We start from the raw sequence: 15,441 nt of genomic DNA on the forward strand, positions 1-15,441 counted from the left end.
TTCCCAAATTTTCTAAAACACCCCAATTTTCATGTGTCCCATTCGAAACTTTAAAATTTGGGATTATTTAGAAAGTTTAGGAAGCAATAGAGTGTTGATCGTAGGGTTTGTCCTGCAGGCTCAAAGTTAAAAGATGTTGTGTTTTAGGTTGAAAAAATTAAAGAAATGCAGTCACCCTTCTCTAGTAAGCTCTCAAAATCAAATTAAAAGAAGAGATACAATTTTGTGACTACTTTGAGGGCCACACAAATTTCTTCTACATCTCCTCCCAAATTTCTTCAGAAGCCTTTACAGCAGCTTCAATATCATCTTTCCACGTTTTCTTCTTTTTCTCTTTTACAAGATTTTCAATCTTGTTCACTTCTTTTGTTAAATCAATACATAGCTTTTCCTCAGCATTGCATCGATCAATTGCTCCCTGTAATTTACCCTTGAGAAAACCTAACTGAATTTCCAAAGATTTTATTTCAATTTCTTCATTATCAATTGAACCGTACTTCTTTTTATTTCGTGATGAATTTTTGTTTTCCATGTGTGTACTTTTTTTGGAAAAAAATAGATTAAGGGAATTTTGAATAAATGAAAAATGAAAGAAAATTGAAGGAAATGGTAGATTTGGATAGATGAAAGAAAAGTGTACTACATATAACGGGGCGTCAAATTTTAGGTTTAGGTTTAGGTTTTTTTATTTATTTAATTTTTTTATTCTTTTTAAAAAAATGTGTCGTTTGGTTTAGGATAAGATTCTTTGAATAATATTAATATTTTATTGAAGATATTTTTAAATATAATTATATTTTATTTAAGATGTTTTTAATAGTCTGTACTTTGAACAAAAGATGAAAAACATATCCTCTGTAATTATATCCTCCGTTCACATAGTTATAACCTTAGTTCATATAGTTATTTATTGTATTTGTAATAAAACTTATGCTGTTAAATATAAAAATTATATTCTTTATTGTTATATTACATATATCCTCTAATTTATAAGTGTTATCCTATATTGTGAAAATTATATTCTCTAAAGTATAAAAGATATCCTTTATAATGAAAATCTGATGCCAACCAAGATACGAATTATATCCTCTATTACGAGAAAACATATCCTCTTATGAATAATTTATATCCTCTTATGAATGAATTATATCCTTTGTTATAGTATAAGGACATTATATAATCTTTGGAGGATATTATGCAGAAATAGGATATCATCCAAGGTTTGTAGAGTAGGTTGAAACATATAATATAGTCTTTTAAGGATATAAACTAGTTGTTGTTGTTAAGATGATATCATTGAGTTGTTGAAGGATATCTTGCAGTCATTGGAGGATTTCATACAATCATTGGAGGATACATGAAAGTAGTGTCTTTGAAGATATAATGCAGTTATTGTAGGAATGATGACTGCATGATATAATTCATGCTTTAACTGATATCATATACTATATAGAACAAATTGTATTGTATTAGGATTACATTATCAAAACTTTGAAGGTTATCATTTAGATATTGTAGGATATCATCCGGTCTTTGTAGGATAGATTGAAAGATAAAATATATAGTCATTTAAGCATATGAACTAGTATTTGTTGTTATTTGGATTATATCATTTAGCCATAAGAGGATATTATGAACACATTAGAGGATATCATCCAATCTTTTTAGGATAGGTTACAAGATAAAATACAATCTTTTAAGGATATTAATATTATCCAGTTTTTAGAAAGATAGCACCTAATCTTAAGAGGATATTTTCCAATTTTTTGAAGATATCATACAATATTTGAAGGATATAATTGAGTTTCAATAGGTTTAATTTTATTAACATATCATACAACATCAACTAAAATTTCAATTAAACACATATCAGTGTAATGATATATTTTTTAACTATAATAAACAAAACCATTATAATCATAAGAAATTTGATCACATAATAAGGTACAAAACATCTAAAATATGCAGCTGATTTCATCGTACTCTAGTTTCATCCTTTTTGGCTCTCTGCCTGGTTGGCTTGCCTCTTCCGTTTTTCTCTTCTTGCTGTTCATGGCTTCCTCTTCCGGAAAAATTAACCGTAGTCCATCAAGGAATTCACCAAGTCCTGCACCATGCCATTGTAAAAACCATAACCATTGTGCCTCATAATGTCATAGGCAACCCCCTATCTATTTGAATTATGATTTTTTTTTTACTGCTTCTAGAATCCAAAATTTATAGAACCATAGTTCATTCCAATATTTACATGTACAATTAATCATTCCCTGGGCTTTGTAGGTGCACCTAGAGAATATGTGCATGCACAATATCTCTTCTATTGATAGTGTTGGATGTGCATCTTCTAAAGAATCAACTGGGCATGCATTTTGATTAGCCATCTATTCAAACAAAAATCACCACCAAAAGTACAAATTTAGTTCATAATATAAAATTATATATAAACATCGAAAAAACACATAAATCATTACAAAACGAATTAAAATAAACTAACAAGTGTATGCTCATAAAACAATTAAAAAAATATACCTTTTGTAGTAGCAGTAATTATAATCTTATAAAACGAATTTAAATTCCAAATGAAGCAATTTTCTTTTCTAAATATTTCTTGTTCTTCACTATGCTTTAATATATAAGGTTTACAACGTGAAATGGTGCAATGATTTGGAAGAGGGAAAGACATGACATTCAAATCCGTCTTTTCGTTTGTAATTAACCTCGATTCTGGTAAGTGTATTTAATTTGATTCAATTTATTATATGTATGTTTAATGTTTTTATGTGAGTTTCGAGTATTTATATTTTTCATTGAGAATGTGATATAATATTTCGAGGATATCATATACTTGTTAAATAATATGGTATATTCATTTTAGGATATCATTAGTTTTATCAGAACATGATTAATTGTATTCTCTTGATGATGTCCTTTATCTCATAAATGATGTCCTCTATTCTCTTAATGATGTCTTTATTCTTTTGATGATGTCCTATGTTCTGTCATTTAAGGATATGAACCAATATTTGTTGTTATTTAGATTATATCATTTAGTCATAAGAGGATATTATAAAGACATTAGAGAATATCGTCCAATCTTTGTAGGATAGGTTGCAAGATAAAATATAGTCTTTTAAGGATATTTAGAGTTTAAGGTTTTGAAGGTTATCACCTAGTTGTAAGAGGATATCATACAGTCTTTGGAAGATATCATCCAATTTTTGGAGGATATCTTTGAAATTATAATAATAATCTATATACTCTAAGGATATAATAATTATATTAAAGGATACCATTAAGCCTTAGGAGAGGTTTTAGACGATACCATCTAATCTTTAGAGGATATCATCCAATCTTAAGAGGATATTGGTATATATCATCCAATGTTTGAAGGATATCATTGAGTTTCAGTAGGATATCTTCTATTTTTGGAGGAAATCAGTAAGTATTTGAAGCTTATCACCCAGTTGTTAGAGGATATCATACAGTCTTTAGAAGATATCATCCAATTTTTGGAGGATATTATTGAAATTATAATAATAATAATCTATATACTCTAAGGATATAATAATTATATTAAAGAATACCATTAAGCCTTAAGAGAGTTTTTAAACGATACCATCTAATCTTTAGAGGATATCATCCAATCTTTAGAGGATATCATCCAATCTTTAGAGGATTTTGGTATATATTATCCAATGTTTGGAGGATATCATCCAAATTTTTGTATATATCATCCAATGTTTGGAGGATATCATTGATTTTCAGTAGGATATCTTCTAATTTCATGAGGATAACATGTAATTACCCTCGATTCTGGTAATTGCATTTAATATATAGTACGTTCTTTTGAGGATATGTTAGATGTATTTCATGATATTATATGTTTGTTTAATGTTTTTCCTTTTATCAATTTAAAGTATTATAAAATAATGTTGAGGATATGTTTTCCTGTTTTGAGGATACAATATATTTAGAAATATAATGATATGGTTTGTTCATAATAGGATACGATTTAAGCATATTAGGATATGTTTTGTTCACATTATGATACAATATCCTTAACCCCAGCTAACCTATTCCCTACTTGTATGGGATAGCTCCTGCTGAGATATTAACTAATAAAGGACTTCATCCTGCCTACAAATGATATCATCTAGCCTATAAATGATATCGTCCAGCCTATACATTATATCATTTAGGTAATGGAGGATATGATCTTGGTAAAGAAATAATATCATAGAAAAAATAAAGGATATCATCAAGCCTATAGATAATATCATGAAATCTATATAATAGAAGATATCATTGAACTAACAGAGGATATAATGAATTAATATAAGATACCATTTATGCAATGGATTATATCTTTTAACTTTTAGAGGATATCATCCATCTTATAGATGATATTAATTAACTATTAGAGGATATCATCCATCTTATAGATGATATTAATTAACTATTAGAGGATATCATCTATTTTATAGATGATATCATCCAACTTATTATAGATGATATAATCTAGACAATATAATTATTTAATTTTATAAAACTAATCAAAAGGTCAACAATGGAGGAATCACCATTGAAGGCCCTATACGAAGCTCATGGGTATAATATAACATACTTATTTCTCAACCAAAATAAATGCTCCATTTCATATATCCGAAAATTTTCATATATTCCAAGGTATTTTCATAGATTACGGAATTAAAACTTTAAATCTAGAACTTAAAACAAAAAAAAAAATAAAAACCCCTAGAATCTTAATCTTTTTCATCTTCATCTTTTTATTTCTTTTGATCTCGTTCTTCTTCTTCTTTTTTCTTCTTCAGATTTTACTGGATTTCTTCTTCTTCATCTTCAAATTTCTTTTTATATTTTCTTCTGGATTTCTTCTTTCTCTTTCTCTTTCTTTTTTTGTTTTTCTTCTTCTTCTTTCTTCCTCTTATTTTGTGCTACCTGCAAGTTTTCTAGTTCTCTTTTTCTCTTCTTCAGTTCTTCGATTCTATTCTTTTCCACTTTCTCATAGAGCTTCATCAGTTCGTCCTGCACTTTATCTCTTCTTTCGAATAGATCATTTAACTTTCTTTCCTAGTTATCTATAGCATTTTCTTCTGGATCATTTGAAGAAGTCGAAGACTGAGAATTGTTTTCCATCTTTAGTAGAGAGAATATGTAAAGAGGAAACATGCAAAATGTGTAAGGTATCATATTGTTTTATAGACCTATTTATTTTTTATTATATTTTTTTTGTTATAATTAACATGTGAAATGTGTGAGAAATATTGTAAAAAAAAATTAAAAAAAAAAAGAAAGAAATGTGTGAGATCAAAATATTTTCACGTGTTGTTTAAATTGATATTGATTATATGAGGATATAAGATATACTTTTGAGGATATAATATTTATAATCTAGGATATATTAGTGCTTTAAAATTCAAAACACTGCCATACCTATTTGAGGATTTATATATTTCAATTCATGACATGATGTAAATGCTTTAGGTTGTAATATACCTTTTTTAGAATATACTAAACTTATTTGAGTATATCATATGTGTTTTGGAGTATATTATATTATAAGCCTTTATTTATATCATACTAACTTAGGATAATTTTTTCCAATTGAGGATATGATATTTTATGTTGCGGATATTATATAAGTATTTGAAGATATCATTTGTGTTGATATTATATATTTAGCTTATAAATGATATCATTTAAGATTATTTTTTCTCAAATGAGGAAATGATATATTTATTTGCTTATATAATATGTACAATTGAGGGTATAAATTATCAAATATTGCAGATTATAACAAACAAAACTCAGGATATTTTATTTATTGAAACATAACACATAATTTATAAAACTTTTAGAACTGAAACAAAATAATAGTTTACATCATAAACACCATTTTCGGCTTCAGTAGGAAGTCTTTCATTACCGTTATCATAAAAAACTCTAACATAGAAAGTTTTATTTTAATAATACACATGAAGATGTTCACAAAACAGCTAAATTATTTCTATCCACAAAGTCCTTTCTACTGTTCATCAATGAAAAATCCTCCAAAATTCCCTGTATCTTCTTCCACAGATAACACCTTAACGTTCCAAACACGTCCATTGTTTCCTCGATACACTATTGTTGTATCTTTAAATGAAAGTAATAATAACTTCCATCTAAGTGGGAGAGGCTGAAAATATACATTAATAAAAAAAATTATACTTTTAATTAAGACATAAACAGAATTATAAAACATAAAATGGAATATAATCTTACAAGTGAAATTCTGCAAGACGGTCTGTATTTGACAGTGCAGTGTTCCATGTTTTTTTTCTTTCTAAGAGGAAAATGTTTTTTTTCTTTTTTTTTTAGTTATTTATTTATTTTTTTTTTTTTTTTGAAAAGAAGAAGATGAATAAGAAAGAAAGTAGGTTAAATTTTGATAGACAAAGGTTTAAATAGAGTTAGGCTATATATAGACAAATGTTTTTTATAGTTAAAATGTTTTAAATAGTTATATATTAAGAAAATGAATCTTGACTTTTTCATGCAAATTAACATGATTTTTAGCCTTTACGTCTGAAAATATAATGTTTTATTTGACTAAATACGTATAGGAAATAGAATAAATTTATTATTTCCTAAAAAAGCTAAAAATTATGTTGCAAAAGAAAGACTAAACACTGCAAAATGGTTGAAAAGACTAGAGATTGTTAAAATTTCAGTTCCTTTTCATAAAGTGGTTTGAATAAAATGTGGATAAAAATTTGTAGTGTTTATAGTTTCCAAAAAATAAACACTGTCAAAGTTGCAGATTCTTTGTATAAAGTGGTTTGAATAAGATATCATTCAAACTTTAGATGATATCGTTCACTATTTAGAAAATATTTTATAGTATAAGGAGGACATTATCTAATCTTTAGAGGATATCATGCAGTCATTGCAGGATATCATCCAGTGTTTGTAGAGTAGGTTGAAAGATATAATATTGTCTTTTAAGGATACAAACTAGTGTTTGTTATTTAGATGATATCCTTGAGTTTTTGGAGGATATCTTGTAGTCATTTGAGGATATGTTGCAGTTATTGCAGGATACATGAAAGTATTATCTTTGAAGATATCATGAAGTCATTGTAGGATATGATGACTGCATGATATAATTCACGTTTTAGCTGATATCATATACTATTTAGAACAAATTGTATTGTATTAGAATTACATTATCTAACTTTGAAGGATATCATTTAGATATTGCAGGATATCATTCGGTCTTTGTAGGATAGGTTGAAAGATAAAATACAGTCATTCAAGGATATGAACTAGTATTCGTTGTTATTTAGATGATATCATTTCGTCATAAAGGATATTTTGCAGTTATTGGAGGACATTGCTCATTATTTGGAGGATATCATGAAGACATTGGAGGATATCATCCAGTCTTTGTAGGATAGGTTGGAAGATAAAATATAGTCTTTTTAAGATATTAATTAGTATTTGTAGGATAGGTTGGAAGATAAAATATAGTGTTTTAAGGATATCATGAAGGTAATTAAATGATACCATTCAGTTGTTAGAGGATATCGTGCAGCCATTGAAGGATATTATGTAGTCATTGGAGGACATTATTCAATCTTTGGATGATATGATGCAAACATTGTAGGTTTTTCTAGTTTTCGGAAGTAGAATGAATTATTATTTCTTAAAAAAGCTAAAAATTATGGTGCAAAACAAAGACTAATACTACAAAAGGCGTGCTTTTTAGACGCTTTTAAGCCTTTTCTTCGACACAAAAAAGCGTCGCAAAAATCTCTCTCAACGCTTCAAAGCGTCGAGAATAAGTGAGTTGAGAATTTTGCTGGACATCAAAAAGCGTCGCGAATCCTCGACGCTTTATTTCGTCCAAATTTTTATACGAAGCGTCGCGATTTGCAGCAGTTAGCGCACTTTCTAAACTTTGGCGACGCTTTTTCTAGTCTAGAATCTTAAAGTTGGTGAAGCTTTTTAATGTCCAAATTTTTATGCATTTGTTGTCTAATATTTTGGCGACGATTTTTCCTGTCTATATTTTTAAATTTGGGGATGCGTTTTCTTGTCCATATTCTTTTAAAAAAAATATTTAGAATACCAAAATCACGGACAATTATTTCTTTTTTTTCAGAAACACTAACAATTGTTTCTAGTATACTAATATTACCAAAAAAAAAAAAAAAAAAAAAAAAAGATAAACATGTACAACAAAATTATGCCAATTTTTTTTTTTTTTTATTGCATATAAATATATTATAGCATATGTATAATGTCTCATAGTAATGATTTTTCTATTACAACAAATAATAATTCCAACTTATACTTCATTCGTGACTAGTTGTAGTGGAACAAATTCCGAATCACTTAATAAAATCTTTAAGTAGCTTAAATATATCTTTCTTCCATCCTTGAAATATTGCAGTGTTAGTTGTCAGCCTTTTTCTACCGTTTCTTGACCCTACAAACACATTTTAGCATATGCGCCAATCAATACATCAACAAGCGAATCTAAATACAATAATAGATCAAAATTACCAACACTAGGAGCCATATGCCAAAAAACACAGAGAATACAATCCTCTAAAACATATTTTCCACCAAATAATATAAGCAAACCAAAATCACAAACAACTTACATAACAAATTATGGAGTAAAGAACGTTCTAAAAAAAATATGGAGTAAAGAACACATCAAAAGTATCAAGGCATCCATACACTTAGAAGACAAGACGTCATTTGTCAAATTCTTAAGTTTTGATTTCTGCAATGAATATTAATAACAGATGAATGTGCAGACCTTTTTTCTTCTTGGCTATTCTCGTTACACGTCTAGTCGAAAGCCATAATTATGGTTTCTTAATCTACTAGCAAGGGGAGTAAAACAAAGTTCAGATTGTGACAAAATGCTCAGACCTACAATCCAAAGAGGAAAAAAAAGCCATTAACTTTTTAGACTTTCTTTGGAGAGTATATACCCATAGCAGTATACTACTATACATGTCTACAGGAACTAATCTCTTCCTCCTAAAGTTGAAATGTTGCAGCCAAAGCCTCCAAATCCCAGCATAGCGTTAAGAACAATCAAATCTTTATAATAAAATTGCCTGTCAAACTAGCCAACCAACAATAGAATGTGGCTAACAACTTCTTTGACCTTGGAATCTTTTAGTTCCATTTGTTCAGGGGCAAAAGTAGGGTCTAAAGTCCTCAATAAAGAGGATTAAGCATTGTTGGAAAACAAATAAGAACACAATATAAACTAGTATTTAAATGCTGATAGCAGGTTTCAAAAAAAAAAAAAAGGTTGTTGATAGCAAGTTACCTATTTATATTGCTTCAATAAGTTCTTTTCCATCATCTATTGCGAGAAATTTCATCTAGCTCTACCGTTATCATCGAGGCAAACTATTTCATCTCATGAACCAGCAAGGAGTAACTATTGATTGTATGACTTTTTTTCTTTTAGGTTATGCTTTGATATGCAGGTCACAACCTTAGTGAAATAATATTGTTTCAGATTGCAATATCCTAACTCAAGCCAATAGCCCACCAAAATCGAAAATGGATGAAGGTCGGTACTAGCAACTCACCAACTATAAAATCTTGAAAAAAACAACTAAGAAAGGGAGAATATAAAATTAAAGTAAGCCGAGAAACAAAAATTTTAACAAAATCTAACTAAAACCGTGAGACATGAAAAACTTAAAATCATACTACATACTATGTATAAGATAGAAACACCATTACACGACAAGCATATGGTTTGAAGAAGAGTTATAACATTCTATACAGTGAAAATAAATAAATATAGATTGAAATTGAGAAAGAAAAACAATAAAAATATCCACATGGTCATATTCAAAGGCAAAGAAGTGATTTGGATCCTAATCATATATCCTAGCAACTAGGTTAAATCCACTCGTACTTTTTTCATATGGTTTAGCGTTGAATTAAGCTTGGTATCTGAACAACCATTCCACCATAATGATGAGGCTTCATTCCTCATAGTAAACATGCATCTTAATTGTACATCAAAATGAAGTACATAACAAGTCAGCAAACATATCACTTTCATCACCGTTTATCCCAATAATGACTAGCATATATAGGCAAAAAGATTGCAAAAAGAAGATATAAAAATCACAAACAATATTAGAATGCAATAATCTATACTTAGTATTTAAAAACTCTAACCATGATACACACATGTCTTCATCCTATGTTCACTTCTCCAATCCAATGTGCCAAGTGTTTACTATTCTAATTCAATGTGCCACATGTTCACTATTCCAATCAAATGTGCCACATGTTCAATATTCTCTTTTCAATTCATATATTCATTTATTTATATATATTCATATTAGTATTAAAAGGGTTAAGAATTAAAAGTTAAAAATAAATAATATTAATACTACATTTTTTAAAAAACCAATAATAATAACAATACATAATAATATTAATATTATTATTTTTTGATACTACATTTTTTTAAAAACCAATAATAATAATAATAACAATACATAAAAATATTAATCTTGTCGCACTAAAGCACCTTCCATATTCCATATTACAAGCAATAATAATATGACCTTCCAAGCTTCCACCTGTTGAAGTTAGAATCATTTCCCTTTTTTATTTTTAAAATTTTTTATTTTGGTTTGAGACACATAATCAATTAATCATCTTCTACCTTTATTACCTTTTTTATTACACATTAATGATTTCTAATATGGAGTATTTGCAAACCCACAACTCTTCCTCTTCATAATCCCCTAGCTGCTGATCAATGTTCATCGGCAAATTGTACCCATAACTCTTCCTCTTCATCTCCCCTCTTCAATTCCCACAAATTAAATTTCTTAAATCATGTTTTCGGTTACAAATTTTGCCCACAATTATAATAATGGTAATGATGATTTTTGGGTATTTATTCACTCATCTCTCAATGCAATATTAACTCTCTACAACATAGTACCTCCATCATCAAATCTATATGCAGAAATACCTTCACATTTGGTGAATTTCTATCATCTTGTGGTTTTTTTTTAAACATAATTATTCTTATTCTTTTGATTTTGTTGATTTGTTGAATTTATATATGACAACCCGCAATTAACAAGATTTATAAATTGTTGTTTGATTTTGTAGAGAGCTAGATGCAAATTGAAGGTTGTTGCAAGAGGTAAATCTCTTCGGCTACTTTAATCTACTATTTGGTATAAGCTTCAATATTTTTAGGGAATCAACATTGTGTTGTTGCATTAGCTTATCTGAATTTGGTTTGTTTTTCCTTCTCTGTATGTTACTTTCATAATTTATATTCCCAATAGATGTCGGTTTCGGCATAATTTGATTGATAGTGAGTCATAATTAATACGATTAAGGTTATAGTTTATCATGAGTTGTCCAACAATGACCAACCAAAGTATCCTTTCAGTCTAAGTGTATAGCTGCAAAATTACGGCTTAACACCCACAAATTAGTTGATGTAATATAAGATTGAAAAAAGAAAAACCTCACAAATTAAAGGAAAGGGACTAATTATTGAATTGAAAACATATGAAAAAATTATTAGACGAAAGTCAAGAACTTTAAAAGGAGTACCTTGATGAAAGAGGGAGATTAGATTAAGGAATTGAAAAGGTTAGTCCATGATACTATGAATTCTCTTTTCTGAATCATTATATTATTGAACTTTTGAGATTTTATTGCTTTTGCTATTTTTTTTTTTCACTTTCTCCTCTGTGAAATAAGTATGTGATACTCTTATTAAGACATCTTCAATTTAGCAATATTGTACCCTACTCAATAATTGTTGGTGTGTGATGCATAATCATGGAAATGATATTTTTGAATTATTAAAGTTTTTTGGCTAAAAAAAGCCCCTTACTCATATCAATATTACTAATTCACAGGAAAGACGACAGCAGCCCAGAAATAGAAGAGAGTCAATAGCAAAAAGAAAACAGAAATACTGATGCTACACGACAAAGAATGACATCTCATTCTCATCTATCCCATGTAACCATAGTCACTTCAGACATATATTAAATAATAATTTGATCTACAATTTAATGTAATACAGAGTGTTAATTTTATTTTCCAATTTCAGTTAGATTATTAGCTTACACTAGAATTAATTTAAATCTAATTAGATTACCTACAAATGTGTTTTCATATGTAATCATGGACAAATTTTCCCTAAATTAGATGATGCACTCATCTTTTCTTCCCTAATAAATCAAGGGGTTTGTTAAAAATAGTTTGACATGTTCATGCTCAAGAGTGGATTACTTTCATAATAATTATTAAATCCATACCCCCAAAAAAACCAACTAATAACAAGCCCGTACATTGTACGGGCCTAAAGACTAGTTAGCTTTTGTTCAATAATCAATTTTAACTCATGAAAATATGAGAAAAGCATGCTCGTCTAAATTAAGCCTGACAAATTTTAGACATAATTAGCTTGCAAGCCCAAGGTAGCAATATGGGATGATTTGCAATAGATCATACAATTTTTAATTCATAAAAAATCCATAATCATAATAACCCATTTGATAATAACCACAATCATAGCAGCCTAAGAGACCGAATCACGATTAAGATTTTGTCGAATAACAAAATTAACTGCTCCCATTTTCCCCCATTCAGCATACCCTGAGACAATATTATTTCAAGAAAACATATTTCTTACAGGCATTTCATCAAACAGTTGGTGGGCAATTGCCGTTAACTCGCATCTAAGATACACATTAAGGAGATTATTCAAAAGATATACACTTGTTAAAAGAACTTGTTTGATGATTTGAGCATAAATTAATTTCCCAATTAACTGATAAGTGTTTAGATTGCAAGCTAGTTTGAAGTAAAGTAGCATAGTAATTAGAGGAGAGGTAAGAGAGTATGGAATTAAACTCATGGTTAGTGATAATCCAAGAAGTTTAGAGAAACCAACATATACCTGAAATCTGTAGACGTTGAGCAAATTGGGATTAGTCACGGATTTAAACCATCAAGCAACGCGAATTGCAAGCCTAAAACACGGTTTGTAGAAAAAAAAAAAAAAAAAAAAACCCAAATGGATTATGCCCAAATGCTAAGATAAATCTTAATTAATAACATTTAAAGTACCCGAAAATTTGTATTAACACCAAAATTTAACTAATCACCTGATTCAATTCGTGATCTTCAATTAGGAATCTTCTACTGCTCCAAAATTTTAACAAAAAAAAAATAAAAACCAATTAAATTTCAATGATAAAGAAACGAAATTTTGATGAGATGATACAAATGGAACGAAAATCCCAATATAATTAACAAAATCGATGGAAAAGTAAGGAAATTTCTACAAATCGAAGCCGAATTCGATGAATCTATTGCGGTTTTTGGAGATGAGATTAAGGAGGAAGAGACGAATTAGGGTTGGCTGACAAGTGGTGTTTAGAACTTCAGTTTATGCGGCTGCCATCAGGTCACGTGCTTAGTAAGTGAAACTCTCAGACGCGTTTAGTTGCCGAAATATTATTTCGACAAATAAAAGCGTCGACCAAACTCGGGTTTAAAATTTTCATGCCGACGGCTTGGGCATAGCGTCGAACATAAAGCGTCGAAAAAACAAGGGATTTGTAGGTGTAAACATTGCAAAATGGTTGAAAAGACTAGATATTGTTAAAATTTCAGTTCTTTTTAATAAAGTGGTTTGACTAAAATACAAATTTTGCAGTGTTTATAGTTTCCAAAAAAATAAAAATTTCAGTGCTTTGAATAAGATATCATTCAAACTTTAGATGATATCATTCAAACTTTAGAGGATATCATTCAATGTTTGGAGGATATCATTGAGTTTCATTAGATGTAACTTTATCAGGATATTATCCTGATTAGTGATTAAAGTAGTTTTGTGAGGATATCATTTTTATCAAAACAACGAATATCTAACTATAAATTCATGAAAAATTGAACAAATGTTTAGATAACTAATATTTCAAATTTATTAATTTAATAACATTATACACACACACACACACACACACAAAAAAATCAAAATTCCAACTCTCTTAATCATCACAATTTAATTGTAAATAAACATAAAAAACAATAGAATTCCCCTGTAGAAGCTCAAGTACATCACCTTCATCAACTTGAACTTCATAATCATCAATCAATGTATCAACACCATTCTTAATAAAACATTGAATGATCTTATTCTCAAAAGTTTTTAGCCTCAATTGCGCTTCGAATTCAATATCATAAAGTCGCAACTTAATATCAGTTGATTTCTCAAGCCTACTGAAATGTTTTTTAGCGAAATCTAAGGGAACATTCTGCATCAATAAAACAAAATTTTACAATATAATTCATAGAAAAATAAATAAACTATAATTTAATATACAAACAAGCCTTACTATAATTCCTTCTGAATGATAAGACTCAGAAAAAATGAAATTAAAACAATCCCCTTCACAGCTAGCTGATATATTATCCGCCCAAGCTTTTGCCTCTATCATATTTGATGAAGATACTTGTATCAAAGGATTTCTTCCACGCCTTTTATTGGTATTTCTACAGTTATTCGCCATTCTTATAATATATCTCCTTAACAAGTTACTCACAGTATTGTTCCTTTTTTTTTTTTTTTTTTTTTGAACAAGCAAGCAGAGCAACTCACATAATTGTTGATTATATATACAATAGTCATAAAACCTAAGTCAAACATACATTTAACAGTCATAAAGCCTTTTACATAAATGTTTTGACTTGAAAATTCTTAAAACTATGTGATTTTGAAGTGAAGGCATAAAAATCGGAAATTTGTTTAAGAATATGTGGATTAACATGAAATTTAATGTAAATTCTTTTTATGATATTTACTAGTCTTTTAAGGATATATTTTATTTGACTTATTACTCATTTAGTATTTAGAAAATGTTGTATAGTATTTGTAGGATATCATGCAGTCATAGGAGGTTAAGTTTAATCGTTGCAGGATATCTTCCTGTCTTTGTATTATATTAGTAGTTTAAGTCAAGTCATTTAAGGAAATGACTTTCAATTAGAAGGATATCAGCTTATACTTAGTCTTTAGAGTATATCATATTTATTTAGGAGGACATCAGCTAGTATTTTGTGTTCAGAGGATATCATTTACTCTTTGCAGGATATCATTTAGTCGTTGGAGGATATCAGCTAATATTTTAACTTCATAGGATATCATCTAGTCGTTGGAGGATATCATCCTATTTTTGTATTATATTTGTAATAGGTTGGTTGATAAAATCTAGCCATTTAAGGAAATGATCGTTCGTTAGGAGGATATCAGCTAGTATTTAGTCTTTAGAGGATATCAACCCGTCATTGTAGGATATCATCCAGTGTTTAGATTGTATTATTAACAGTTTCATG

The 15,441-nt window shown here is 28.6% G+C and overlaps 1 long non-coding RNA gene across 1 annotated transcript; it reads right to left on the reverse strand.

The window, feature by feature from the left end:
* Positions 1-8,239: 8,239 nt before the first annotated feature.
* LOC145578987 (uncharacterized) lies at positions 8,240-13,453 on the reverse strand. The gene is made up of 3 exons (XR_014098960.1): positions 13,209-13,453; positions 13,001-13,073; positions 8,240-8,494 (listed from the first exon to the last, which is right to left on the reverse strand). It is a non-coding gene; the product is annotated as an uncharacterized LOC145578987 (long non-coding RNA).
* Between the last annotated feature and the right edge of the window lie 1,988 nt (positions 13,454-15,441).

This window comes from Chenopodium album, chromosome 14, assembly GCF_948465745.1.
Source record: "Chenopodium album chromosome 14, dcCheAlbu1.1, whole genome shotgun sequence".
Taxonomy (NCBI): domain Eukaryota; kingdom Viridiplantae; phylum Streptophyta; class Magnoliopsida; order Caryophyllales; family Amaranthaceae; genus Chenopodium; species Chenopodium album.